The sequence below is a fragment of the Tupaia chinensis genome, unplaced genomic scaffold, assembly GCF_000334495.1.
Source record: "Tupaia chinensis unplaced genomic scaffold, TupChi_1.0 Scaffold000451_2, whole genome shotgun sequence".
NCBI lineage: Eukaryota > Metazoa > Chordata > Mammalia > Scandentia > Tupaiidae > Tupaia > Tupaia belangeri.
Window position 1 is genome coordinate 3,218,077 of NW_006159958.1, and position 27,811 is coordinate 3,245,887.

At 52.1% G+C, this 27,811-nt stretch overlaps 1 pseudogene; it reads left to right on the plus strand.

Annotated features, from left to right (window-relative positions):
* The window catches only part of LOC106735592 (heterogeneous nuclear ribonucleoprotein C-like), a 59,313-nt pseudogene that overhangs the window by 11,061 nt on the left and 20,441 nt on the right, over positions 1–27,811 (plus strand).

Here is a 27,811-nt window from a genome sequence, read left to right on the forward strand (position 1 = left end):
TGCCCGCTCCTGCCCGGGTCTGCCTGCGCCTGCTCCGGTCTGCCCACTCGCCCTGCCCCTGCAGAGGGTGCTGGTCCCCTGTTGGTGCCCAGGCACATGGGGACCTGGGTTAAAGGCAGGTGCCAAACCTACCCTGGGTGCCCTCCCCGAGGACGCGCATTTCAGAGAAGCAGCTCTCAGAGCTCCTCCTAGACTTCAGGGCACCTTGGGCCCCTCCTCCCCAGATCACAGATGCCCAGACGTCTCTGCGTGGGCCTGGGGAGAGAGCCCAAGGTGGAGGGCCTGGGGACGTTTCAGAAGGGGTCTGTTCTCGAAGGTGTTCCTGAGAGTGCCGAGTCCACACCCCAGTGCCAGAACTGGACCTGAGCTCTGAGTTTAGCACAGTGTGGGGGTGACATCCTAGAGCCAAGTGGCCAGGGGCCAGTCTGCCGTGTACCAGCTGTGCCACCCGAGTGTGCCAGCTTCACGGAGCAGTGCTGAAGACTCAGTGAGTCAGGCAGGGGACCTCCAGCCCAGCCTCGGGCAGGGCGATCATTATCCAGGTTATGGAGTGTCTGACTCAGGGCACGAAAGGCAGAGGCTCATGGGAGGCACAGAGGCTCAGGAAGTTCATAAAGGAGCAGCGTATCCACTCCAGAGGACAGGGAGTGACCCGGAGATATCTGGCCCAGACCTGACTTCCTGGGAAGAGAAGAAGAGGAGGGGAGGGGAGGGGAGGGGCAAGCAGCCCAGCAGGTGTAGAGCCAGGGCAGGAGGACAGCCTCGGGGCTGCCCCACTGCTGGGTGGTGTGGATGAGCCCACCCAGCCCGACTCTCCATCTGTAGATTGGGGTGCAGGTGCCTTGCATACGGGGCTTTGGCGTCCAGGATGGGGTGTGGCACACGGTAGGCCCTTGACAACCAGGGGTTGCTGTCTCCCTCTCTCACTCAGTAGGAGAGGCTTGAGTGAGAGAGCCTGGGCTAAGGATCCACCTCTGTCTCCCAGAAGAGTAAGGATGACCATGGTGGGGACACTTTCAATGGCCGCTGGGCTGGTGAGGGCAGCCCTCGGGTCCCTGGCAGTCTGGAGTCCTATATTCCTCTTGTCTGTGAAGGCTGCCACCCCTGAGCAGCGAGGGGAGGTGGGCAGGCTGCCCAGTGAGGGTGTTGGCGAAGGGCACAGATTCAGAGTGGGAGCAGGTTCGGTGACAATGAGAAGGGGGCTTTACTACCACCTCAGTCACCCCACGTTGTAAGAAGGCCGAGAACTGCAGCCGAGGAGATTAAGGGACTTGGCCAAAGTCACGCAGCCAGACAGAGGTGTGTGGGACGAAGGGGCCAAGCCCCATCTCTCTCCTATGAGAAATACCCAGGTCTGATTCATTTCTTTCCTTCTTTTTTTGAGAATATTTTGCTATAGGACATACACGCTCATCAGAGAGACAGAGGTACAGAAAGCGAGAAATGGCCATACCACAATCCCTTCTCCCTTCTCCTCTTGGAATTTTGGGCATGCACGCACATGCACCTGGAGTGAATTTTAAGCCACCGGGTCCAAGACTCAAACCACAGTCGACTACCTGGGAGTCCGGCAATGTAACCATTACACCATCTGCTAGTCTCGAGGCTTGATTAATTTCTGCAGACCTGTCTATACCAACATGGAGCAGCATGAAGATAGGTTTGTTGAACCTGCATCTGTTGGACCACATTACCAAAGGTCTGTGCTGTGCTGAGGGGAGGGTTATCTGGTCTGCGTTGTTCTCTGCGCTCCTTGGCTCTTGTGCTCCAGGCCCGTAATGGACCCTGAACTGTGCAGGAGCCCCCGGAGTGTCCATCCTATGGAGCAGAGTGGCTCTGCCTAGGGAGCTCAGCAGTCCCACGTGCTGTCCCTAGTTCTCTGGAGGGTTGTTCTGGTGCAGGAAGGGCAGGAGGGGCCTGGTGGGTCTGTGGGTAGGTCTGGCACCTTGGACAGGACCCAAGCTTGTGATGAAGTCCCCCCACTTTAGTCCTAGTGCCCCGTAATGGAGTGCCGGTAACCATGTGATGGGAATGTTCATGCGGTCATTTGCTGGGAAGCCATCACTGGGCACTGCACGCCCCACGCTGGGACCGGTGCCTTGTGCTGGAGATAAGGGGAGTCAAATTCGTGATGTGGCGTTGGGTGACAGTGAGTGTGAAGATGAACAACAGGGCGGGGCCCAAGGCAGGGGGGGGGGCAGCCAGGGCCTTGGTTGGATAGAGGGGCTGTCATTAGACCCGAGTCTGATTGAAAAGCCAGGGGAAGCGTCCCAGGGACTGCCCGGTGCAGGAGAGTGGGGGGGGGGGGTAAGGGCACCTTTGCCTTCTGCCGCGTACCATCTTCCTTCCTCTGTCAAGCCCACTCCCGGTCCCCAAAGCTGTGCAGGCCACGTCAACCCCAATGACCACATGGGGGCAGCAGAGAACAGAGCTGGGATGCGGTTGGGGACAGTCTGTGAGACCGAGGGCTCTCAGGCAGCCGAGAGCTGCTTCTGGGGACCCAGCTCCCTCCTCCTCATCAGCGGAAAACACTGCTGTGGAGAATCCGACCCCACTACTTCCGGTAGAGCGCATCTCTGTGGGCCTAGACACGCACAGTGGTGGAGTGGGGACAATTGGAGCTTCTCTGATCTCTAGGGGGCGTGTCAGGAGTGCTCAGTGACACTGTGGCTAGCAGTCGTGCCTCGGCCCATCAGCTGGGTGATGCTGAGCAACTTGCTTACTGTCTGAATCGGCTTCCGATTCTCTAAGTAGAAATGATGCTAAGACTCTGCTGGGGAATCTTTTTAGAGTTTATGTTATTCACAATAGAGACTGTGTATGCGCGTGCATGAGAGAGGGGGGGTGGAGACGGAGAGAGTAGGGAGACCTCTCATTACTCTGCACGCCCTTTCCTGGCCCCCTGGCTTGTCAGCATGTTGGGCACACACCTGGACCCCCAGCACTTTTTACAAGGCTTCTGAGGGATCCAAACCGGTGGCTTCTAGCACCGCAGTTCAGTTTGCTACTGACTGTACCACCAGGTTGGACCATATGGGGAATCTTGAGCAAGAAAACTGGTGAATGCATAATGCGTGGTCAGGCCTCACCAGTGTCTGGCACTCAGTGAATGCTCAGTGAGAATAATTAATAACGAAGATGATAATATTTCTGACTTGGGGGCTTAGAGTCAGGAGCGAGCTTGTGAAGAGGATGGCTTTACCCAACATGTTCTCGCAGGGACGAGAGGCCGAGAGGTCCCTGCAAGACTGCCTGTTTATTGGGCAGATGGGGACACAGGCCCATAGAAGGACACAGCTTGGCCAAGACACAGCCTAGAATTGGAACCCTGCTTCCTGGCCAGAGCGCTCCTGCCAGGTCACCGGCCTGCCCTCAGAGGGCGGGCGGTTTCCTAGGCTGCTGCTCCGGGAAGCTGCCTGTTCTTCTCCAACTCCCTGTGCCACATGGCGCGAGGCTAGAGAACCGCAAATCTTGGAATGCCGGGTGCTGGGAAACCTGGTCGCTTCTAGTCTTTGAATTCTTAGAGCTTCCCATCAGAGTTGGGGCCCCTTGTTTCTTACGGAAGCTGGGAGGAAGCGGATTCCTTCTGGGGCTCTTTGGGGTGAAGGAGATATTTCTGGTGCATGGGCAGCATGGGGTGTGTGAGTGGAGGTGAGGTGGAGACGGGTGTTGGAGGCAGAGAGGAGGACAGGGTCCTGCAAGCGCTCTGCATGCCATGAGGCAAAACTTCCCACTTTCCCCTTTGGTCAGGACAGGAAGCCGGTTTGAGTTTTTTTTTTTTTTTTCTTTCCATATCCTTGTGAGACACCCGGAGCCCTCTTGGAATAATTCCTCCGAAACCTCGAATACCTCCAGCGTCTCCTAGAGAATTTTTCTTGTGGTTAAGGTGGTATTTACAGTGAAAACAGCTATTGAGGAGAATTGAAAAATAATGTCAGTGTTTCCACTTTTGACGAAAATGGGAAGGCAGGTGGTTTCTTGTCTGCGATAAGCGCATCTGCTCCTGCAATAATTACTATCTGAGATAATTATGAAAAAGAATTTAAATACTCAAGGCACGCACGGGGGCCAGCACCACTTTCCTTGGCCTTATTCATAATTTCTCCTGCAAGTTGGAGTCTTGTCCTGACTGGGACACCGTGGGGGTGGGGGATGCAGAGGCCTGCTGAGCCAGGGCTCAGATCCCACCACCGGGGACTGCTCCAGATTCGAGCCGCAGGGTGAGCTCAGAAAGGGCACAGCCCTCAGGCAGGACAAGGTTGGGCTAGATCGGAATTGGTTAGCTGAGCTCCCTGGGGCAGCTGTCTCTGCACCTCAGTGTTCTTATCCAGAAATGGGATTAATCTCCCAATGCATAAGAAAAAAAAGTACCTAAGAAAAGTGCTCAGCACTCTTTAGGGGCTACACCACTGCCACCCAGGCCTGGGGGAGCTTCTGCAGCTTCCTGTCCACGGAGATGAAAACCCAGGGACCAGCAGTTAGCGTAATGGCTAAGTCACTGGACTCCCCTGTAGTCGACCGCGGTTTGAGTCCTGGCCCTGGTGGCTTAAACTCACACCAGGTGCATGTGCGTGCGTATCCAAGATCCCGAGAGGAGAATGGAGGAGAAGGGATTGCGGCATGGCCATCCCCCCTGGGGGGTGATTTCTCGCTTTCTGTCTCTCTGTCTCTCTCTTTCTGGCACGCGCATGTGCCCTATAGCGAAAACCTCTCAAAAAAAAAAAAATCACACATAAAAACCAGAGCTCGAGCAGCCCCACAGGCGTCTGTATTTGGTTCTCCTCTCTCTCGCCCTAATTTCTTGCTGGGATGCAGAATTCAGACAGTAGCAGGCCGGCAAATGGCCAAGAACCTGGAGAGCAGCCACCTCAGAGGGTCCTGCTCTTTGTCCCTGGATGAGCCCAGGGTAGGGCTGTGACTCCAGCTCGGCTGTCGCCCAGACCCCCAGGGAGCAGTCCCCTGTGGTGGAACTCGGCACCACTGGGCTAGGAGGTCTGGGAGGAATTACTTCCCCTACCACCTGACAGGTCCGAGTGCACCTGGGAGACTGTCCGTCAGGAATGCTGCAGACGGGAGAGGGCTTGGGCTGGAGGACTCTGGGCACGTCCAGTGCTGGGATTTAAGGACCAACCAGAGCTCTGGAACCTTGGGTCCTGGGGGAAGTTATGGAGGCAAGTACCCAGGGCCGATGAGCAAGACACACGCAGGCCCAGGCTCACGCAGATGCCCCTGCAAAGCCCGGGCCTTGCAGTGCCTCCACCCTGGGCTGCCTCCAGGTCCTTGGAGACACCATACAACCAGCTGAGGGCGGCTAGGCGACCCTGGAGGAAGAGAGTCTTATCACCCAGTACAACGAGAATCAGAGAAACCGGCCCGGGGGTTCTTGAGAAGACAAGGTGGGTGTCTCAGTTCTGTCCTGGATCTGTCTGCACCGTTTTCCACCCTCATATGGGCCCGACTGGACTCACATGTCTCAACTCTGTTTAGACTTCGATTTTTATCCTGGGACCCATCTGAAAATCAGAGAAAGAAGAGAAGAGGGTACCGAGGTCCACCAGCTGACTCTGCCATGGGATAGCCTCGTGGGGTCTTTCTGCCTTAACTCATGAGGGTCTTAGGGCCTGGGAATGTGCAAGTTGCCATGTCCCAGACTTTTAAGAACAGACCACAGGCTAAGTTGAGATAAATAAGTTTCAAAATTCTAAGGGTCTGCGATTCTAGAACTTCCAAGTGGAGTATGTGTGTGTTGTGAGTGTGAACGTGTGTGCTGAAAACTCCAGAGAGCAGTGGCTTCTATGAGAGAGACATTTTTACATCTCGTAGGTCTTTGGTTTTGTTGTATTGCTAAGAGGGTGCATGCACTCACCAGAGAGAGAGATAGAGAGAGAGAGAGAGAAGAGAGAGCACCCCAGTGGAGGCAAGGCCATGCCACAATTCATTTTCCTCTATTTCTCCATCTCATCAGGGTTCTGGGCCCTCATACACATGAACTTTGCCTGTATTTCAAGCCTCTGGGCCAGCATTCAAACAGCGATTGGCCATGTGGGTTCTGAGTCTCATGCCTAGGGCTCAACCAGTCTATCTCTTATATTTAAGCCTTTGGGCAGGTGATACAGATCTGACAGGGGACCTTTCTTTTAGTTCCTGGCTTCATCAAACTAAGGAGGATATCTGGTCCTTGTGGTCCAAGATGGCTGCCAGAGTGCCAACCATCACATCTGAGCTCTAAGCAGAGAGTCAGACGTGAGAGAGAATACAAGAAAAGGGCTGAGTGTGTCGGATATCCTAAGAAAGGCTCCTGGAAGCTGATGTCAGACACGTTTGCTGTATCCACTGGCCAGAGCTTAATCACATGGCCACTCTTAGACACAAGAGAGTCTCAGGATAGGTTTTTATTCTGAGACCTCGCTGAAAGTTGGGGAAACAGGATAGGATGGTAGTGAGGTCTACCAGCTGACTCTGCCATAGGATAATCTCATGGGGCCTTTTTTCTTTAACTCTTAAGGGCCCGAGGGCTTGGAAATGTATACTTGCCATGTCCCAAGTTTTTACGAACAGACCACGGGCAAAGTTGAGATAAACAAGTTTTCAAAATTCTAAGGGTCTGAGATTCTAGAATCTCTAAATGGAGTGTGTGTGTGTGTGTGTGTGTGTGTGTGTGTGTGGGACTGCAGAGAAGGAAACATTGCAAGGCTCTTGCCAGAGGTGGGGAGTCCATTATCATTGAGGACTTTGTGGTGATGATGCTCAGGCTAGGGAGAGGCCATTGACCTGGTCCCGATGCATTCCATGGAAGGAGAGAGAGATCAGGTTGGGAGAAGAGGGTGGTACCCAAGGATGGGGTAATTCTTAGAAAGAAGCACTGTAAGATGGATAAAGCCATGGTGTCTGTGCAGACTACAGAGGTCTGGCTCCACGGGCAGGTAGGTGGCTCGCACCTCCTCGGCAGAGAAGGGCAACCCAGATCACCTCCAGGCGCTGGAGGCTGTGCCCAGCGTTCGAACCCAGCTTCCACCTGGAGGTCTCCAGGTTCTGGTTCAAGTACTGGATATGTATTGCAGTTACTCTGTGTGGGACACCATTGGGGGCCCTGGGAAAAGAGACAGTGCCTGCCCAGGTGAGGGAGCCACACCCAGTTACCAAAACAAACAAGTAAATAAATGACCTGTAAAAGCAATTGGAAGGGACCAGCAGTTGGCGTAATGGCTATGTCACTGGACTCCCATGCAGTTGACTGTGGTTCAAGTCCTGGACCCGGTGGCTTAAAACTCATGCCAGGCGCGTGTGCGTGCATGCCCAAGATCCCAAGAGGAGAATGGAGGAGAAGGGATTGCGGTGTGGCCATCCCCCCGGGGGGTGATTTCTCGCTTTCTATCTCTCGTCTCTCTCTGTCTTTCTGGTGAGCGCATGCACCTTATAGTAAAAACCTCTCCAAAAAAAAGAAGCAATTGGAAGAAAAACCAAGCAGGTGATGGAGGGCATGCAGTGTTAAACAAGCTGGGTCAGTGAAGGGCTTGGGGGAAGGAAACGTTTGGGCAAAGACGAGCAAGAGAGGAAGAAGTGAGCCATGGGGGCATCTAAGAGAGAGTGGCCCGGGCCGGGCACATGGAGCCCAGGTACAGGGGTTCAGAGAGGTCACAGGGCCAGATCATGCAGGGCTCTGAAGCCAGAGGGGACTTTGACCCTTCCTTGGGTTAAGGGGGGGCCACTGGAGGTCCTGGGGAGTGGAGGGTGGTGTTCTGACCTAGGCTTTTGCAGAGTGTCCCTGGCTGCTGTGGGGCGAATGCAAATGTGACGGGTGTGCTGATGTCTCAGTTCCTCACAGGGTCTTCTCCCTCCCCAAGCACCGTGAAGAGTCAGGCCTCCATTTTTTTTTTTTTTTTTTTTCTCCCTGAGCCTTTCCCAAAGCCATTATTTCTGCCCAGGTCTCACTGGTGATTTTTTCTTTTTTTTTTCTTTTCTTTCCTCTTCTGGTTTCTAATTCCCTCAAGGTGGCAAAGTGGCTGCAACTGCTCTCAGGTCTCACTCCCAGGATTCTCAGCAGAGTCAGCAGAGGTTCTAGCCTCTGCACAGATGAGGCCACTTTTGTGCCAGTTTCGGGGGGGCTCCCCCAGGGCCTGGATTGGTCCTTGTCCTGGTTTATCTGGACCCATTATTGAAGTGCGGGGTCAGGTGTTGCAGATTAGCTTAGGTGAGTCAGGGAATGGCCTGGGAGCCAAGCACGGGGAGAACTCCTTCCAGTCGATGTGCTTGTCCTCTTGCCATGGGTGAGGTGAGGCCACCATGGTGCCCGTAGCTACATCTGAGCTAGGAATGTGGCCTTCCTGGGGTAGCACAGTGTCATGGGAGGCATGTCTAGGGCCCCTGGTGCTGGACGGGGGTGGTGGTGGTGGTGGTGGGCCTCACTCCAGTCCAAACCGCTTCTATCCTGTGTCCTCTTCTGGCTGACTTGGCACTTGTGTTATTTTTTAATTGTTGCTGTTACCAATTTCTACAAACATGGTGGCTTAAAACAGCATGCATTTATTGTCTTTTTTTTTCTTTTTCTTTTCTTTTCTTTTTTTTTGGAGAGGTTTTTGCTATAGGGCGCGTGCGCTCATCAGACAGACAGAGAGAGACATTAGAGACAGAAAGCGAGAAATCACCCCCCAGGGGGGGAGGGCCACACCGCAATCCCTTCTCCTCCATTCTCCTCTCGGGATCTTGGGCATATACGCACATGCGCCCCGCGTGAGTTTAAGCCACCGGGTCCGGGACACGAACTGCGGTCGACTACGGGGGAGTCCAGCGACATAGCCGTTACGCTAACTGCTGGTCCCCTTGTGTTATTTTTTAATTGTTGCTGTAACCAATTTCTACAAACATGGTGGCTGAAAACAGCATGCATTTATTGTCTTAATAGTTCTGGAAGCCCACCGTCCAACATGGGTCTCACTGGGGATGGTGGTTACCTCGGTGTGCCAGGGCAAGGGTCCTGCTTCACAGTGGCAGGGGTGGGCCACTTGGGAACCCCTCTGCACCCAAGGAAGCCAGTGGTGAACCTGGCCTGTGGAGCTCTCTGAGCCCAGGAGGCATTTATATGATCACCCCGTAAGGTTGGGACTGACGTACCTGCTTTACAGAGCAGGGGGCTGAGGCTCCAGTTCAAGGTTTAAATATCCGCCTCCCACCTCTGGGTTCCCTTACTCCTCTGCTGCCCCGCCCTGGCACTCCTCCCTCCCCTTGCCCCCACACATACCTTGGCCGTCTCCGAATGAGCCTCCGTCAGCAGGGTTTGTCTGAGGCTCCGTGTTTTAAGTGACCGGATGAGGAGATGCTATACAAATGTCTAGATTTGGGATTTGTTTCTTTTCTTTGAAACAAAACAGTAATACCGACCCCATCCCAGAAGCCCCTATAGCTCACAGAGCGCTGCGTGTGCTCCCCTCTTCTATCTGCTCCCCTGCCCTCTGCAGTCCCCACTGCTCCCTACCATCTGTCCAGGCTAAGTGGTTTCTCAGTGCCGTCCTGCTACTTGCCTGGTGCCCGGGGCCTTTCCCGGACAGCCCTAGCCCAGGGCCGGTCCTCAGCTCTGGCACTGAAGCTGGTGGGGCCTAGGCAGCAGGGACGTGTCTCCAGGCCTTAGAGAGTCCATGGTGCGCTGGGGGACGTGGTGTAGGAGAGCAGGTCTCTCGGAGTCTGACAAGGGATTGGGTGGGCACATGGGAGGTGTTCACTGATGTTCCAGGGCCAAGGAGGGATGTCCCGGCAGAGCCTCCTCTGTGTCTCAGGCCTCGATGACCACCAGTCCCCACTGACCTGGAGCGTCCACACCAAGGCCCAGCTTTGACACTCTCTCTGGTCATCACACCCTCTTATCATTTCTGAGCCATGCTGTTTTTTTTTTTTTTTGAGAGGTTTTTGCTATAGGGTGCGTGTGCTTGCCAGAGAGACAGAGAGAGACAGAGAGACAGAAGTGAGAAATCATCCCCCCAAGGGGGATGGCCACGCTGTAATTCCTTCTCTTCCATTCTCCTCTCGGGATTTTGGGCACGCACACACATGCGCCCGGAGTGAGTTTAAACCACCAGGTCTGGGACTTGAACCGGGGTGGACCACATGGGAGTCCAGCGACATAGCCATTACGCCAACTGCTGGTCCCGTTCTGAGCCATAGTTTTTGCACCTGGAAACGGGCATGCAGGTAGGTATCATGGTCTCCAAGAAGCCTCCCAGCCCGGGCTCAGAAATGCAGCCTGGTGCTGCGCTGGGAAGTCAGGGTTCAAAGCCTGTTCCATATTAACCTCTTTCGCGTTTACTCTCCCACCTGTGAAGCGGCTGCTGCTAGCTGGGATCAGGGCTCTGAACATGCTTTATTAAGTCATCCAGACTGAAAGGAGGAAGAGCTCTCTGTTCATTAAGCACTTGCTGTTTGCCAGGCACTGGTTCAAGCACTGGAAGGTGGACTCAGCGCTCTCTGACACATGAAGAGACTGAGGCTCGAGGTGGTTGAGCGAGCGGCCCCCCCAGACTAGGAAGTGTGGGGAGGCAGCTGGATTTGAAAGGAGACTTCTTCCCTGCAGTGAGCTGAGTGAGGAGAGTCGGGCTGAGCTCTGGAAGATCCAGGTGCTCGCCTGCAGCAGCAGCTCCGAGGTGGATATGCTGGGCAGGGCCCCCTGAGCGGGAGCTGGGGTGGGCAGGAAGACAAGGGGGCGTTGGCGCTGCCAAGAGGTATTGATTCCAGGCACCAGGCACTGCGCTGGGGCCCAGCCAAGAGATGAGGTCATGAAGGACAGGACGGTGACTCCGGGGGCCAGGGCGTCCCAGTCGATGACGTGATCGCCAGACGTGAGGAATCTCTGCCTGGAAGACACAAGCGTTCTCCTTCTTTCTCCTTGACGCCCCCTCTCCCCAGCCCGCCCTGCTTAGGGAGGGAAGGCCTGGGCTTCGCATTGCCTTGTGCTGTGTGACCTTGGGTAAGTCAGCCCTGCCTCTGGACCTCCCGCGGGACTCCGTGGCTCTAAAAGAACTTCCTGTGGAAATCTTTGTCCGGTCCCCACTCACGCCCCTCAGTCTCTGGGGAGGCTCAGGTAGAAGGTGCCTGGGAAGGGTGGCATCGGCAGCTCCCAGGGACCACCCACGACTGCCTCTGTTTCTGTACTCAGCCCCTAGGGCCAGGAAGCAGCCATCTTCCCTACTCCCTCTGGGCTTCCCCAGTGGGGAGTGGGAGACCCAGGCTCTGCCGCTTACAGGCTGTGTGTCCTCAGACAAGTTGCTTAACCTCTCTGCTCCTAGTGTCCCATCATGAGGCTGTGGTGAGGGTGTGTGTTGAGCTGTCTTGCCCGGGCCCTGGCACATGGAGGGGCTGAGAGGTGCTGTGGGTGGGTGGCTGGACTCCTAGCCGTAAGTGAGCACTCTCGTCAACTCACACATCCTCTGGACTCTCACTGGCCTGGTGCGGGTCCCAGCTTTGGTGACCTAGCTGTGACATCGGGAGTTTGGGTCCCTTCCCTGGGCCTCAGTTTCCACCTGTCACGTGAGGACAGCAGTTATCTCCCAGACTGGAGGTTTTCTGGGCCGAGCTTCGGTGCAGTGCTTGGCACCCGAGGACTGACTGTTGATAGCTCACTCTGCCCCTGTACCCACACCCTGCCCTGATCAGTCCAGAGTGGCCAAGGCTCCCTGACACGCCCGAGAGCGAGTTCTGCCTCGTCAGAGGGCCACGGATGGTCAACACACCCGTCCTGGTAACCAGAGACTCCACCCAGCACCCACCAGCCCCAGACCTCTTCTCGGCCACAGAACCACAAAGCCATGCATTTCGTGCCCCTTATATATAACTTGGTAGCTGGAGACCAGCACTTAGCGTAATGGCTATATCACTGGACTCCCATGTAGTTGACCGCGGTTCGCGTGCTAGGCCTGGTGGCTTAAAACTCACACCGGGCGCGTGTGCATGCATGCCCAAGATCCCTAGAGGAGAATGGAGGAGAAAGGATTGCGGCGTGGCCATCTCCCCTGGGAGGGTGATTTCTCGCTTTCTGTCTCTCTGTCTCTCTCTGTCTGTCTGGCGAGTGCACACACCCTATAGCAAAAACTTCTCAAAAACAAAAACAAACAAACAAAGAAACAAAAACTTGGTAGCTGAATCTGTCTCCATTATGGACAGGTTCTTTGGAAATGGTGTCTTGAAGTAAAATTGCTCGTTTAAACGATGTGCTTTTTAAAAATTAAATTTTTCTTTTCTTTTATGGTTTAAAAATATTTGCTAGAAGGCACATGGACTCGCTGGAAAGAGACAGAGAGAGGGAAAAGGAGAAAGCGCTCTCATGGGAGACGACTGTGCCGCAATCCCTGGTCCTCCACGCTTCTCTCCAGTTTGGGCGTCATGCACCAAGGAGGTCTTCAAGCTGCCGGGTCTAGGACTCGAACCACACAGTCAGCCATGTGTGATCCGGCTGCTTCAACCACCATGCCAGTGGCTGACCCCGAAGATTGCATTTTCAGTGTTAACCTTTTTTTTTTTTTTTTTTTTTTTTAAGTTCATCTCTTATAAGGAGGGGGATGAGAGAAAGTGAGAGAAAGTGAGAGTTTTCCTCGACAGGGCCTCATGTTGCCTCAGGCCAGCACCAGCCCTCCCGCTAGCTGGGATCCTGGCCCACTCACAGGTGCCCCCAGTGTGTGCAGGTGGACCCGGGACTAAACCCCGGGCCTTCCCACTGGTTCCCTGCATTGCCATGCAAGGCTCTACCATCTGTTTCACTCTTCTGGGCCTGACGCTGGATTCTTTTCTTTCTAAGTATATATATTTTTTCTTCTATGAGTGAGAAGGAGTGAGGTAAAAAGAGACAGCACCCCAAAAGTGTCCTGATGCTGCGTTACACCCCCAGCCTCAGTCAGCCTTAGGTCATGGGCGCATGCATTCCTGGCACACTCAGGGAAATCTCCAGATGTGAACCCAGAATTTTCCCCCGTGGCTCTGCGGGCAGGGCACTGGGTTCTATCATGTGCCACTGTTTGCCTCCTCTGATGTTTGATTCTCGACCCAGTTGGTGCCCAACAGCTGCGTGCTGGTTATTGGGCAGAATGGTCTGGAACAGAGTGATCCAAGCTACATTTGCTCCTTCCTTCTAAACAGTTCCCCCTGGTTTGGAAGAGGAGGTACTCTTTTTTTTTTTTTTGAAAGAGGTTTTTGCGATAGGGCACGTCCAGAATGACAGAGAGAGACAGAGAGACAGAGAGATAGAAAGCAAGAAATCACCCCGCGGGGGGGATGGTCACACAGCAATCCCTTCTCCTCCATTCTCCTCTCGGGATCTTGGGCATGCACGAACACGCGGCCGGCATGAGTTGATGCCACCGGGTCCGGGATTCGTACTACCGTCGACTAAGTGGAAGTTAAGAGACATAGCCATTACGCTAACTGCTGGTCCCAGAGGAGGGGGTACTCTATGAGGCAAGCCTCGCTCCTGGGAACCCTTCATGCCAGCCTCATCTCCTCCTGGCTTTTAGTTTGCTGTGGAGTCACCTCGCCGGCCACCTCGCTGTTCCCCTCACATACCGAACGCTTCCCGCCTGAGGGTCTCTACACCTGCTCTTTATTCTGTTGGAATGTCTTCTCTCGGATTGCCACACTCTGTCTTACTGTGAACTCAAATTGTACTTCCCACGAGGCCTTCTCTGGCCACCTTTGTGGAATGTACCTGCCCACCCCCATCTCCTCATTATTGTTTCTCTTCATCATGACATTATCACTTAGGGGATTGACCTTTTTGATCCACACATTTGTTTACCGGCTCATCGAGGGTACAGTGGGGGTACCACGGCAGAGTAGTGTAGGTAGTAGCCGAAGGTCAGCCCTGGTCTCTCTGCGACAGAAAAAGCAGGGACCTCATTTTTGCCATTCCCTGGGATTCTTCAGAGACTGAGGCCTGGAGATGAGACTAACCGTGACGCATGAGGCAGGTGGACGGTGACTCAAGAGTGGATGCTCGAGGGGTCCAGCAGTTAGCGTAATGGCTATGTCGTTGGACTCCCACGTAGTCGACCGTGGTTCGCATCCCGGACCTGGTGGCTTAGAACTCACGCCGGGCGCGTGTGCGTGCGTGTCCAAGATCCCGAGAGGAGAATGGAGGAGAAGGGATTGCGGAGTGACCATCCCCCCGGGGGGTGATTTCTCGCTTTCTGTCTCTATGTCTCTCTCTGTCTGTCTGGCGAGTGCACGTGCCCTATAGCGAAAATCTCTCTCAAAAAAAAAAGAGTGGATGCTTGAGGGGACCAACAGTTAGCGTCATGGCTATGTCTCTGAACTCCCATGTAGCCAACTGTGGTTCGAGTCCCGGACCCAGTGGTTTAAACTCACACTGGGCACATGTGCGTGCGTGCCCAAAATCCCGGGAGGAGAATGGAGGAGAAGGGATTGGGGCATGGCCATCACCCCTGGGGGGTGATTTCTCACTTTCTGTCTCTCTGTCTCTCTCTTTCTGGCGAGTGCATGAGCTCTATAGAAAAAGAAAAAAAGAGTGGGTGCTCTTGTTCCCTTCTTTGACAGAATAAATGGCAGTAGTTTGGGGGCAAGGAGTTCAGCTGCCCTGACTTCCTCATCTGAGCCTCAGTTTCTCCAGCTATACAATGGGAAGACTTTCCCACGCAGCACGCACCCGTGAGGAAGAGGGACAATGATGTGTGTAATGTGTCCAGCCCTGCTCTGGGCACGGGACGGGGAGACACGCAGAGCAGTGGCCCATTTCCAGGTCTGGGGCATCGGTATTCTCACCCCACAGGGAGTAGCTCATTAACCCGATGGCGTCTGCATGCTCTGGGGTCAGGCCTGTGCTGTGCCCCTTTATCACCGGGCAAGCCACCCAGAGAGGTCATCGTCCAAGGTCACCTGGCTCCTGGGGTGTGGGACTGGGGCCCTGGAGGTCTAACCGCAGCGGAGCCCTGCCTAGTAAGTGCTGGGGATGCGTCAGCACAGCTGGGCCCCACCTCTGCCCCGATGCCAGGCCCATCTCCATAGTTTCTTCTCCTTTAAGGCACAAACCACCCTTGTGTCCTGCCCTTTATCAGCGATGCCTGGGGAGAAGTAGGGCCCGGTCTGTGGGAAGCTTCTGGCAGCCCTAAGCCTAGAACGAGGGCAAATCAAAGGACAGAAAAGAAAGGCCTTGTAGGAAGGCGGGGTCAGGCTCTGACTGGGCTGCTTACCAGGAGGTCACCACGTGCTCTTACCTCTCCTGCAAGGTGAGAGCCCACCTGCCCTGCCCTGGCCTCTGCAGGGGGGAGTGCCACCACGTCAGGCCGTGACTGCTCAAGGAATGGGTGATGGGGCAGCTGGGCTGCAGTGGAGACAGGTCAGAAACGGATTCAAGACTAGACTAACCTTGTCATGCTGCAGGAATCATGCAAAGTGAATGTTTTTTTCTCTCTCTTTTTTTTTTTTTTTTTGGAGAGGTTTTTGCTATAGGGCGCGTGCGCTTGCCAGACAGACAGAGAGAGACAGAGAGACAGAAAGCGAGAAGGGGCATGGCCGCACTGCAATCCCTTCTCCTTCTTTCTCCTCTCGGGATCTTGGGCATACACGCACACGTGCCCGGTGTGAGTCTTAAGCCACTGGGTCCGGGACTCGAACCGTGGTCGACTACATGGGAGTCCAGCGAGAATAGCCATTACGTTAACTGCTGGTCCCCCAAAGTGAATTTGACCAGGAATAAATATTTAAGAAGCAAGCCGTATGCAGCCAGGATCAGTCGTTCATGGCGGTCGGAAGCACAGTCCCTGTGTGGTTTAGAAAACAAATGTCCCCCAGGCCACATTCTCCAAGGCAGAGGGCCTACAAAGAGGGAGGTGATTTCTGCCTCCACTTGGGTACTAGTCAGAACCCCTGAGTGTGGCAGCTGAGATCCTTCAGAAGAGGACAACTATAGCCTGGGGTGTGTCCAAAGCGGGCAGCCGTGACTGGGAGAGTTCACTTCACGAGGAGAAATCGGAGGAACGGGGCCAGTCAGCTTGGAGAGGCAGCCTCAGGTACCCCAGTGACTACCTCCCCTAGTGTCTGCAGGGCCTTCAGGAAATAGTTGGGAGTTGGGGGGAGGCAGGAAAATGGGACCCTCGATGCCTACATGTCTGACGTGTCTGACACTAAAGGAGCTGGCAGTTCTGTGTGAGGAAGCGCTTTTCCCTTTGTTTGTTTTTTGGTTTTGTTTGTTTGTTTGTTTGTTTGTTTTGGAAAGAGAGGAAGGATCTTTGAAGATATATAACCCATCCACCCATCTACCCATCCACCCACTCACCCATTGTTCTTCCTCCCTCCCTCCCTCCCTCTCTCCCGTCTTTCCTTCTTCCTTCCTGCCGTTCATCCATCCACTCACTCACCCACCCACCTGCCCACACTCCCCACCCTTCTACCCGCCCGTCCATCTGTTATCTAGGGGTCCTTATACCCTCACAAAGCGCACTGTGAAGTCTGAGTGAAGACCAAGCAAGCAATACCACCAGTGGGCGAGTGCTGTGGGCGACGAAGCTCCCCACTCACGGGTGCATGGAGAGTGGCCGGGCCGCCTGCTGAGGAGGGAGTCAGCAGCAGCCGGGAGGATGGGCTAGAGGGCCTTGGGTTCTGTCCACAGAAATGGGCAGGTCAGGGCATGTCCCTGACTCCATCTGGAGCTTCTCATCCACAGAGCAGATGGCTCCTCCCGCATCCCGGCTGGGATCCACGGCAGGCCAGCCAGGGTCCATCCTTAACCAGACTTTGGCTTCACTCCATTCTGACCCTCGTCATAGCCGGGCATCCCTTCCCTGCCTCTACTCCCGTCAGCTGCCCACAGGGCCCACACTGCAGAGATGGAGCTGTTGGGAGGTAGAAGAACTGGCCTACTATAGCCTGCCCACGCAGGGGGCTCCTTGCTCCCCATCCTCTTAGCTCTCCCCAGAATCCTTGCTAACTGAGTTAAAGCCCAGTGCTGGCTGCAGGCACAAGATTTCTGGATAAGTCCTGCGTCTGCTGGGTGACTTCAGATGGGCCTCGGGTTTCCTCTCTAGATACAATGCCTGAGGATGTATTGGATGAAATGATGTTAGTCGCACAGGGATATCCAACTCCAGCTGGCTGTTCAGAAGGGAGCCCTGGGGACCAGCAGTTAGCGTAATGGCTATGTCGCTGGACTCCCTTGTAGTCAACCACGGTTCACGTCCTGGACCCGGTGGCTTAAAACTCATGTCGGGCGCGTGTGCGTGCATGCCCAAGATCCCGAGAGGAGAATGGAGGAGAAGGGATTGCGGTGTGGCCATCCCCCCTGGGTGATGATTTCTCGCTTTCTGTCTCTATGTCTCTCTCTGTCTGTCTGGCGAGTGCATGCGCCCTATAGCAAAAACCTCTCTCTCAAAAATAAATAAATAAATAAATAAAAAGGCCTGGGGGCCTCGGCCACTGCCCTCAGCCAATGCCACACAACTTTCACCTGCATCAGGGGCTGGTGCCTGTGCGGCCTCGAGTCTGAGGGTGGGGCTCCAGAGCTCAGGCAAACTGGGGCCCTGGTTCTATCTAATGGACATCTGTGGATTTGGCCTGGCAAGCACCCACCTTTCCTCCTGAGGGCAGATTTCTGTATATGATTTGGGGAGAGGGAGTCGATTACTGCAGGCTTCAGAGGTAAGCCTACAACAGGCCTGGCCAATCAGCCCTGACCACGGTGGCTGGGCTCCAGGATAGTCACAAGATACAGGACAGACCAATTAGCGCCAGTCCTGAGGTTCCGCTTGGCGCGTCAGTGGAGGAGTCTTCTTGCTTTCTGCTGGGCTTGCAACTATAAGGCTCCAAGTCAGGAGTGACAGGTGTGCATCTTGCCAAGGCAGGGGAACCTTTGGGCAAGTCGCCTTCCCTCTCTGGGCCTTGGATTTCTCTACGGGTACCATGCCAGGAGACGCATGGGCCAAAACTCTGTTAGAAGCAAAATGGCGTCCAACTCCAACTGGCAGAAGTGAATGCGAGTTTACTTGTGCCCGTTTGCCAAGGCTGGGGAACCCTGCCTGAAGGGGAAGCCACGGTGATGAAATCAAGGAAAGACATACGATCCTGATGGCATCTTCTGGAGCCCAGATCCAGCCTTGCCTGGATCCAAAGCCACCAGTGAGGTTTCCATTTCCTTGCGCCAGTTGGAGTGGGATGCCATTTTGCATCTAATGGAATTTTGGCAGATACATCTTTTGGCATCGTACCTGTAGAGGAGACCAGGCCCAGAGAGGGAAGGTGACTTGCCCAAAGTAACCCAGCGAGATGGCAACAGACACGAGACTTAGAGATCTACCCGTTAAGTCAACCGCTCAACACTGGGCTTTGACTTGGTTAGCATGGCTTCTGGGATGAGTTAAGATAGTGGGAAACAAGGAGTCCCCCACATGGGAAGGTTAGAGTTAGCCAGTTCTGCCTCCCAGCAAGGTTTCTATCTCTTCAATGGAGGCTCTCTGGGCAGCTGATGGGATTAGGCAGCGGGCAGGGGCTCCCTGCTCTTGTGAGGCCAGAGGAGTTAGATTCAGTTCAGGACCAAGAGCATGTCTTCTCACCATCGCAGAGCCCTGACTTCCACATCTGTGGTATCTCATGCTCAGCTCACACTTGAAGTTTAAATTCTCTTTCCCGGAGCCCCAAAGTTCCTGGGGTCCCTTGGTATCTATGGTAGATGAGCTAGGAGGAAAACAACTGTACTTTTTTTTTCTTTACTTTATGTGATGTCATTTGATGTTTATGGTTTCGGGTTTCTCATCAAAAAAGTAAATAGGATTTGAATCACTAAAAAAAGTTTGCAATACAGGGAGACTTCAAAAGCTCATGGAAAATGAAATACAAAGTATGATTTATTTTGGTGTGAAACATTCTGGAATTCAGGCAGTTTTTTCGTAATGTACATTTTCCATGAACTTTTGTTGTCTACGGTCATCTTACAGAGAGGAAAATGGAGGCTCCAGGCAGAGCCGGAATTTGGTCATGGACCTCCAGGAGGGGTACTGGCCCTGGGATGGTGGTACCCTGCCATCACTCCTGGCCTTGGTACCCAGGGTTGCTGTGTGCTGTCAGGCCTAGTGCCCTCTCTGAGCCTCTGTGGGATGAGGAGTTCTCTAGGAGTGCTCCGGGTTCGTGCTCTGCATCCTGGGGTGTCTCTAATTCTCCTGTCTTTCTGGCACTTCCAGTGAAACAAGTCATTTCTGTTTAGGCAGAAAGGACAGATGAATCAGAGGGCCCATCACACGGGACTAATGCAATCCCTCCGACCAGCTTCGTCACTCCTTTGTGCCTTGAATGAAATTTCTCTTCCATGTACGCCTTTGATTAAAAAAAAAAAAAGAAGAAGAAAGAAAAGAAAGAAAAAGAAAGAGAGTGGGTTAATAATCTAGCGAGATGGCTTGACCCTGATAATATCAAAGAGTTAATTTCTGAGCTCACTCCTGAGCTGTCAGGAGTCTGGAAGACTTTCTGTAAGCCATCAATAATGCGTTTCCACAACGGGGACTTTGATTCCTCTCTTGGGGCTGGAACCGTATTGTGATTTAGGTGGTGACTTGTCAGGGCGCCAGCGTGGGCTTTCTCTGGCACTTACTAAGGGGTTACATATTTCGGGCATGTCCAGGTCTTCACGGTCCACTGGGAAAACCATCTTGCCAAAATGCTTTTGACCCAAGGAAATGGACTTTTTAGTGGAAAACAAGGCCTCTCCCTGCCTCACTTCATTGTTTACCAGTTTCACCCTGAATTTGGTCGAAAGTCATTATTGTTTTTCACATTCCCCGGATCTGATAGCAGCAGAGTGTGACTCAGAGATGACTCGAGCTGCCCACCTCTGGAGCCGCATGGTAGGTCCGCTCCTTAGACAGCCGTCAGGGCTGAATGCTTCTGGATTCACATAGGTGTAGTCTGAAACATTTCTCTGAAGACCCAGGTTTCAGTCTTGCTATGAGTCTGCTGTGTGTTGTTGAGCAAGTCACTTAATGTCTCCGGGCCATGTCTCCATTTCTGTGAAATAACAGCCATAAGCCTAGTGATGGTTTTGACGTTCTTTTTTTTTTTTTTTTTTTTTTTTTTGAGCGTGTTTTGTTTGGGGGTGCGTGCGCTCGCCAGACAGACAGAGAGAGACAGAGAGACAGAAAGCGAGAAATCACCACCCAGGGGGGATGGCCAAGCTGCAATCCCTTCTCCTCTGTTCTCCTTTTGGGATCTTGGACACACGTGCACATGTGCCTGGCGTGAGTTTTAAGCCACTGGGTCCGGGACACGAATGGTGGTCTACTACATGGGAGTCCAGTGACATAGCCATTACGCTAACCGCTGGTCCCAGGTTTGATATTCTTTGTGGTCTAGTGAAGAGGTTGTTTCCTCCCCTATAGAGTGAGATGGTGATACCCACCTCTAGACCAGAAGCACTTGGCTGCTTTTCAGGATAACAAATATCGGTTGAATGCCATCTGTGTGCCAGGCTGTGCTCTAGAAACTGAAGGCGAAGTCGTAGACCAGACAGACTCAGAGCTCAGAGCTGCCTTGGGCACTGTAGGGCGTTTATGCTCCATTTCAACATTTCTCTGCATCTTTAGTCTATTCAGGACGAGAAAGAAAAGCATGGATAACCATGGTCGAGCCTGCTGTTTACAGAACCAGCTCTCATCTCCGCCTCCTCTCTGTGATAGGACTCCAATTTCTTTTGTTCGGTAATGCACTAGGCCCAGGCCAGACTCCATTTCCCAACTTCTCTTGCAGCTAGGAGCGGCCATGGGACACAGCCCTACACAACGAGTGCTAAGTAGAAGTGTTTTCCAAGGGACTTCTGGGAAATCATGTTTTTGTTTGTCCTCTGGCTATTGTGGATGTGATGGCCACCACCGGACAGCTGTGTGGTGAGCATGAAGGTAAGGAGCACATCTGAAAGACGACAGAGTAGGGAGAGGGGAGCTCAAGTCCCTGAAGATAGCATAGAGTGGCCGCGTAGGCCTGGTATATCTTTTGGCTTGGCTTCTAGTTATAAAAGAGAAAAATCTCAGGTGCATGCACTTGCCAGAGAGACAGAAAGCAAGAAATCATACTCCCAGGGGGGATGGCCACACCACAGTCCCTTTTCCTCCATTCCCTTCTCAAGATTTTGGGCACGCACGCACACGTGCCCGGTGTGAGTTTTAAGCTACCGAGTCCAGAACTTGAACTGCAGTAGACTACGTGGGAGTACAGGGATGTAACCATGACATCATCTGCTGGTCCCCATGCCCCCCCCCATTTTTTTTTTTTTTAGATTATCCATTTATTTCTTCAATGAGAGAGACATATACCCACACCCACGGAGAGATAGGAAGCACCCAACGTACTTCTCATGCTGAGATTCACCCCAGTCTCAGCCACCTGTATAATGGGCATGCAAGTGTGTGCCCAAAATGCAGAGCGGGGTCTTCGGCTGTGAACCCAGGACCTTCCCATGCAGGCTGAGCATCGCACGCAGAGCACTATGTGACCTCTCTGCCACTGGCGGACCCACCACCACGTGCTCAGCTGTCGCGATCTAGGCTTTTTCTGCAGTACAACACCGTAAACAAATGCGATAACAGGTGACAGCTTCGGGACAAGGCAGGACAGGCATCTAACTAGACATCAAGTCTAAGGAGGTGAAAATGCTCCAGCCGTGGACCACGGGATTCTACCAAATTCGCCTTTGGGTTTCCTAGGAGCCAAGTAAAGGAGGAAACAGCAACATTGACATAATTGTCATTGTCCCTAAAGAAAGAGTTGAGTGTTGGGACCAGCAGGTAGCGTAATGGCTATGTTGCTGGACTCCCACGTAGTCGACTGCGGTTTGAGTCGTGGACCCGGTGGATTTCCTTAGCATTTCTTTGACTTATTAAAGTTAAATCTGCTCTTCTTGAAATTAAAAAATATAGTAAAAAATACATAATTAATGACTGTAGTAAGCTATACAGCACCAGCTAGGTGCTACCTTAGAGTATATTCATTCCACTCAGAGTTTCGCGCCTAAGGTCAGACATGAGTTCACAGATATCAGCAGAGCTTGCTACTGAAAGTAGTTAGATTATTTAAGAAATTTTGTGACTCAAAATGCAGGGGGAAAAAAGGAATGGAAAACAACTGTGGACACCCGAGATAGTGAGGGAGGAAAGTGGGAAATGGCAGAGGGTGAGAAATAGGGGAAAAAAAAAAATATATATATATATACCCATATCTATCTATGAAACTAGAAATGGGAAGTTATTGATGATAACATGTATGATTAAGCTACTATGCAGCATATTCTGGATGGAAAATTACATTTTGTATGCTGTGACAATGCTCAGTGAATGAATGTAAATTAGTGAATTAAAAAAATAAGAAATTAAAAAAATTTGAAAAACGAAACAAACAAACAAACACGAAAGGAAGGCAGATTGTGAAGAGAGTCTCAGTTGTCTCTGGTACTTGTGGCCAGACAGAACCTCACCCTCACCTCCATGTCAGGTCCAGTGCCTGGCGTGGAGCAGAGACCTGTCAGACGTTGTTGACTGACATGGGATATAAGTGACCCCTCAAAACTTCCTTGAATGGGAACCAGTAGATGGCCTATAGGTTATGTTGCTGGACTCCCATGTAGTTGACTATGGTTCGAGTCCCAGACTCGGTGGCTTAAAACTCATGCTGGATGTAGTTGAGAGATAGTGAGGGAGGAAAGTGGGAAATGGCAGAGGGTGAGAAATAGGGGAAAAAAAAAAATATATATATATATACCCATATCTATCTATGAAACTAGAAATGGGAAGTTATTGATGATAACATGTATGATTAAGCTACTATGCAGCATATTCTGGATGGAAAATTACATTTTGTATGCTGTGACAATGCTCAGTGAATGAATGTAAATTAGTGAATTAAAAAAATAAGAAATTAAAAAAATTTGAAAAACGAAACAAACAAACAAACACGAAAGGAAGGCAGATTGTGAAGAGAGTCTCAGTTGTCTCTGGTACTTGTGGCCAGACAGAACCTCACCCTCACCTCCATGTCAGGTCCAGTGCCTGGCGTGGAGCAGAGACCTGTCAGACGTTGTTGACTGACATGGGATATAAGTGACCCCTCAAAACTTCCTTGAATGGGAACCAGTAGATGGCCTATAGGTTATGTTGCTGGACTCCCATGTAGTTGACTATGGTTCGAGTCCCAGACTCGGTGGCTTAAAACTCATGCTGGATGTAGTTGACTATGTAGTTGACTATGGTTCGAGTCCCAGACTCGGGAGCGGGTGCGTGCATGCCCAAGATCCTAAGAGGACTGGAGGAGAAGGGATTGCAGCATGGCCATCACCTCGAAGGGTGATTTCTCTCTTTCTTTCTCTCTGTCTCTCTGGCAAGCGCATGTGCCCTACAGCAAAGACCTCTTTAAAACAAACAAACCAACCGAAAAAATTTCCTTGGACAAATCAAGTCATTTTGCCATTGCACATGCTCTGTATGCCTGACCCATCACGGGGATGACTTTCGGAGGTATACCGTCATGATGGAGCTCCTTCTACGTCCCACCTCCTGCGCCTCCTCCAAAGGCATTGCTAGGTGTGTCTCCCATCCACCTTCTCTGTCTGGTTCCATCAGTTCCTCCTCTCCTGGGTCTTGAACCCGTCTCTCTACTGGCTCTTCCTATCAGCATCTAAATGACACATATCCAGGGCTGGCTCGACAGGCTGAAGGACTAGAGAAAGGGGATTGAGGCATGACCACATCCTACTGTGCACGCTCCTCTTTCCCCTCATATGTGCACACACAAGCTCTGCTATGATGAAATAATTCTTTCTTTCTTTTTTTTTTTTTGGCTAGAGGGCATGCATGTCAGAGAGTGATGAAGAGATGGGGGAGAGGGTAAGGGAGAAAGCACCCTCTGATTGAGCGTGGTCACTCTGCAATCTTTCCCTGTCAATCCTCCATCCCATTAGGATGTGGGGTGTGCACACGTAAGTGTCCAGCGTGTCCTTCAGGCCACTGAGGACAGATTCAGACTAGAGCTGGCTATGTGGGAGCCACCTTCCCCAGTCAGTAGGCACAGGCTAGGCCCAAAGGGAAAAAAAAGTGTTTGTAAGTGACGGGCTTCTGAGCTAGTGCTACGGTCGATCTGGGGTTAAGGGAGCTGGATCCCATGTGACTGACCGTGCTGTTGGAATCCGGGACCCATCAGTTTGAGAAACACACTGGGCGCTTGTGCTTGTGTGTCTCAAATCCCCAAAAAATGAAGAGCTGGAGAAGGGATTGCAGTGCGACCATTCCCCATGGGGGGTGCTTTCTCTCCTTCTGTGTCTCTGGCAAGCACAAACACTCTGTAGCAAAAACAATGACAAAAGACAAAAGTAAAGGCTTCCCTCACTTCCTTCTGCTCTCCTATGCTTTTCTCCATTTGCCACCGGACTTCCTAAATGAGGCCTCTCCCCCTTCTCCCCCTTTCGGTACCTCCCGCATGCTGGGTTCATTGCCGGATTTAGAGAGGACCATTTGCAGTCCTACCGTCCTGACCCTCACCCAGTCATTGGTTCTCCAGACGTCATCGACCGCTCACTGCAGCAGGTCCTTTTCCAGCCATGAGTGACAGCACTGAACAGAACAGACCAATTGTTCCCCTTCGAAGCTGACTTGAGCTGACTTCGAAAATTTCACAGAAACATGAAATTAAAAATATGAGTTTATTTTGGTGCAAAAAATTTTTGAAATGCATGCATTGATTTTTGATAACACGCATGATTTTTTTTTAATTGCCAGAGGGTGCATGTGCTCTCTAGAGAGAGACACAGAGACAAAGAGACAGAGAGAGAGGAGAAAGTACCCCAAGAGAGTACTGGAATCCCTTCTCCATTTCTCTATCCAGTTGGGATTTTAGGCACACACACACACACCAAGCATGTTCTTCAAGCCACCCAAATCCGGGATTCGAACTGTGGTCATCCATGTGGGATCCAGCTTTCTATGCACAGCACTTCTCTGCTGTGCTATGAGGCTAGCCTTACAGAATCTCGAAGTGTGTTGAAGGCAGTGGGCACAGCAGTGCAAAGTCCTAAGGTGGGAATACGCTTGGCTCGTTCGAGGGACAGAGAGGCAGCCAGAGTGGCTGGAACACAGAGAGGAGAGGGGAGGGGAAGATGAGGTTGGAGAGCTGGGCTGGGAGTGGCTGGTCTTGGGCTAGCAGGTGTGGCTATAAGGCCTTGGGCTCTTCCTCTGGGGGAGACGGGAGCCATGGCAGGGTGTGGAGCAGAGGAGGTGTGTGACCTAGTGTAGGGTTTTTATCAGGCTCTCTCTGGCTGCTGTGAGGAAAGTGGATGGCTACCTTATGGTAGCCCAAGAGGGGAGGGTGGTGTAGACGCTGAGGGAGGTGGCAGTTGGGGAGCAGCTCTGGGTACAGCTTGGCAGCAGAACTGTTGGCCAGCAGTCTCCGCAGCATGTAATGCTAGTGCCTAACCTTCCCAGAGCCCTCTCACGTATTTCTCTGCCGTTCCCCACTTTATAGAGGAGAAAACTGAGGCTCAGAGCCGGGAAGGACAGAAGCACACACACAGGGGATGAAGGAACTTGCCGGAGATAGTCTGGCTGATGGAAGTTTCTGCAAAGATTGAAATGGTCTATACCTGGCACTGTCCACCGGGTTCTCTGCCGCCATGTTGCATTTGAAATGTGGCTGGTGCATCCAGTGACAGAATTTGTTTTATACTCGCCACGTGTAGCTCGCAGTTGCCGTATTGGATGGTGCCGTGCTGGACCCAGGGTTGTATTTATTTTTCTGTTGCACCCCGAGGGTCCACACCCCAGGCAACTGACTGGAGGCAGATCAGCAGTGGACAGACACATGACTTACTTAATGTGTGAACTGGAATTTGCTACATCCTGGCCCCAGATGAGGAGCCCTGGTGGAGAATTTGTCGCTAGAAATACACCAGGAATACCTTGGGAAGGGCTTGGCAGGGCTGGACAATCATTCACCAGCCCCTGGAAATCATTCACCCTGAAAAGAATGAAAAACAATGCCCTAGCAATTTGTTCGGCTCAGAAGCATTTGCCCGTGGAACCACTCCACCTGAGTGACAGGCTCTGGGCTGCAGCCTCCCACTTAAGACTCACACTGCTCCATCAAGGCCTGGGCTCTGGGAGTTGAGTGGGTGGAGGTCTAGAGACACCATCCAGGCAGTCCCTCATACTACCAAACGGGAAACTGAGGCCAGTCATTGATAGAGAAGGTGATACCTTAGTCCATGTGTCTGTCATAGGGCTGGGCAACTGACCAGGTCCTCAGCACCTTATCTGCTCCCTCCCCACTAAACAGTGGCTATGATGTGTTGACATGACTATCTTCATATTAGCGCCAGCATGAGCCGTGTCTGGCCCAAGTCAGGAGGCACAGTCTCACCCCTTTGGTTATAGTGATGAATCCATGAGTGCCTAAGCCAACTTCTGTAAGAGAGAAGTCACCCCGAGGGCAAAGCCAATATCCAAAGGCCTGTAGAGGAGAAAGAGTCAGAGCAGAACCCAGCTGGAACCTTGGTCAAACCATACCTGAAGCTGTATACTTTTGGAATTTTATATTAGGTGGTAAAGTAAATCTCCTTATAGTTTAGATCACCAAAAATGAGAGTTTCTGTTAGATGCTATCAAAGACATCATGTAACACCTGACATCCTTTCTGTCAACGTCTTTGTAAATTCTCCAAAGGTAGTGGTGATTGCTCCCAAACTACAGATGAAGAGGTCCAGAACGTGACAGAAGTCTGTCCCAGGTCACTCGATCACTCCAGGGCAAAGGAACTCAGGTATATTGATGGTGCCATCATGTCACTCTTGCCTCATGACATGCTCGTGAGTTAGGGGTTGGGTTCCTCTTTGCAGACAAGAAGTCCAAGGCAGAAATGGGAAGGGATCTGCCTTATCCTGATAACCAGGTAGTAGGGGGAGCGCACGACAGTCATTCTGAGCTCTAGTTTAGAGCTGACGTTTAAAGAGCCGCAACAGTCACATTTTGCACTAGGATGCTCTACCCTACCCGTTGGAGTGTGACTGTTTTGGAATCCTCTGTCCTTTCTCTTGGTCTTAAAAAGACTTGTGTTTAAGGAGCTGGATGGTTGCTTTGTCAGCTGGTAGTTGCATTGGGGGTAGTTCTCTGTATCAGGGATTGCCATGGAACAAACCGTGCCCCAAATCAGGAACAACCATTTTTCAAGAAATGTTAGCCAATAACCTTTCATTTTGGCTTACTGAACTATGGTCAGCTGGGTGGTTCTCATCTGACTGACTTGAGGGAATGGGAGTTAATTAAAGAGATAGTGTGAATTACAAATTGCTGGGGTCAGGGGACCCAGTTTGAAAATTAGGCCAGGATATCCGGGCCAGTTAATGATGAGCAAACTCCCCTCCACAGTGACACTGCCCTTGAGTGAACATCTCAGAATTGCTCATACACATGGACACCTTAAGATTAGTTTCTGTTAACTATATGTAGTAGTAAAACCCTGAAGACACCTGCATGTCTGTATCAGTTAGCTGTTACTGTGTAACAAAACAACCTAAAAATGTAGTTGTTTGACCCATGATTTTTTGTTGCTGCACATGAGTCTATAGCTCCTCTGGACAGTTCTACAGTATTCACATTTTTTCAGTGATCAAGCAGCTGCTAAAATACATGAGCTTGAGGGCTGGCCCTATAGCCTAGTGATTAAGGGAGTCAGATCCCACATGGCTGCCATGGTACAAATTCTGATGCTGATGGCTTGAAAAACATGTTGAGCATGGGTGTGTATGCCCCAAACTCCAACAGGATGGAGAAATGGAGAGGAAAGAATTGCAGCGTGACCATGCCCT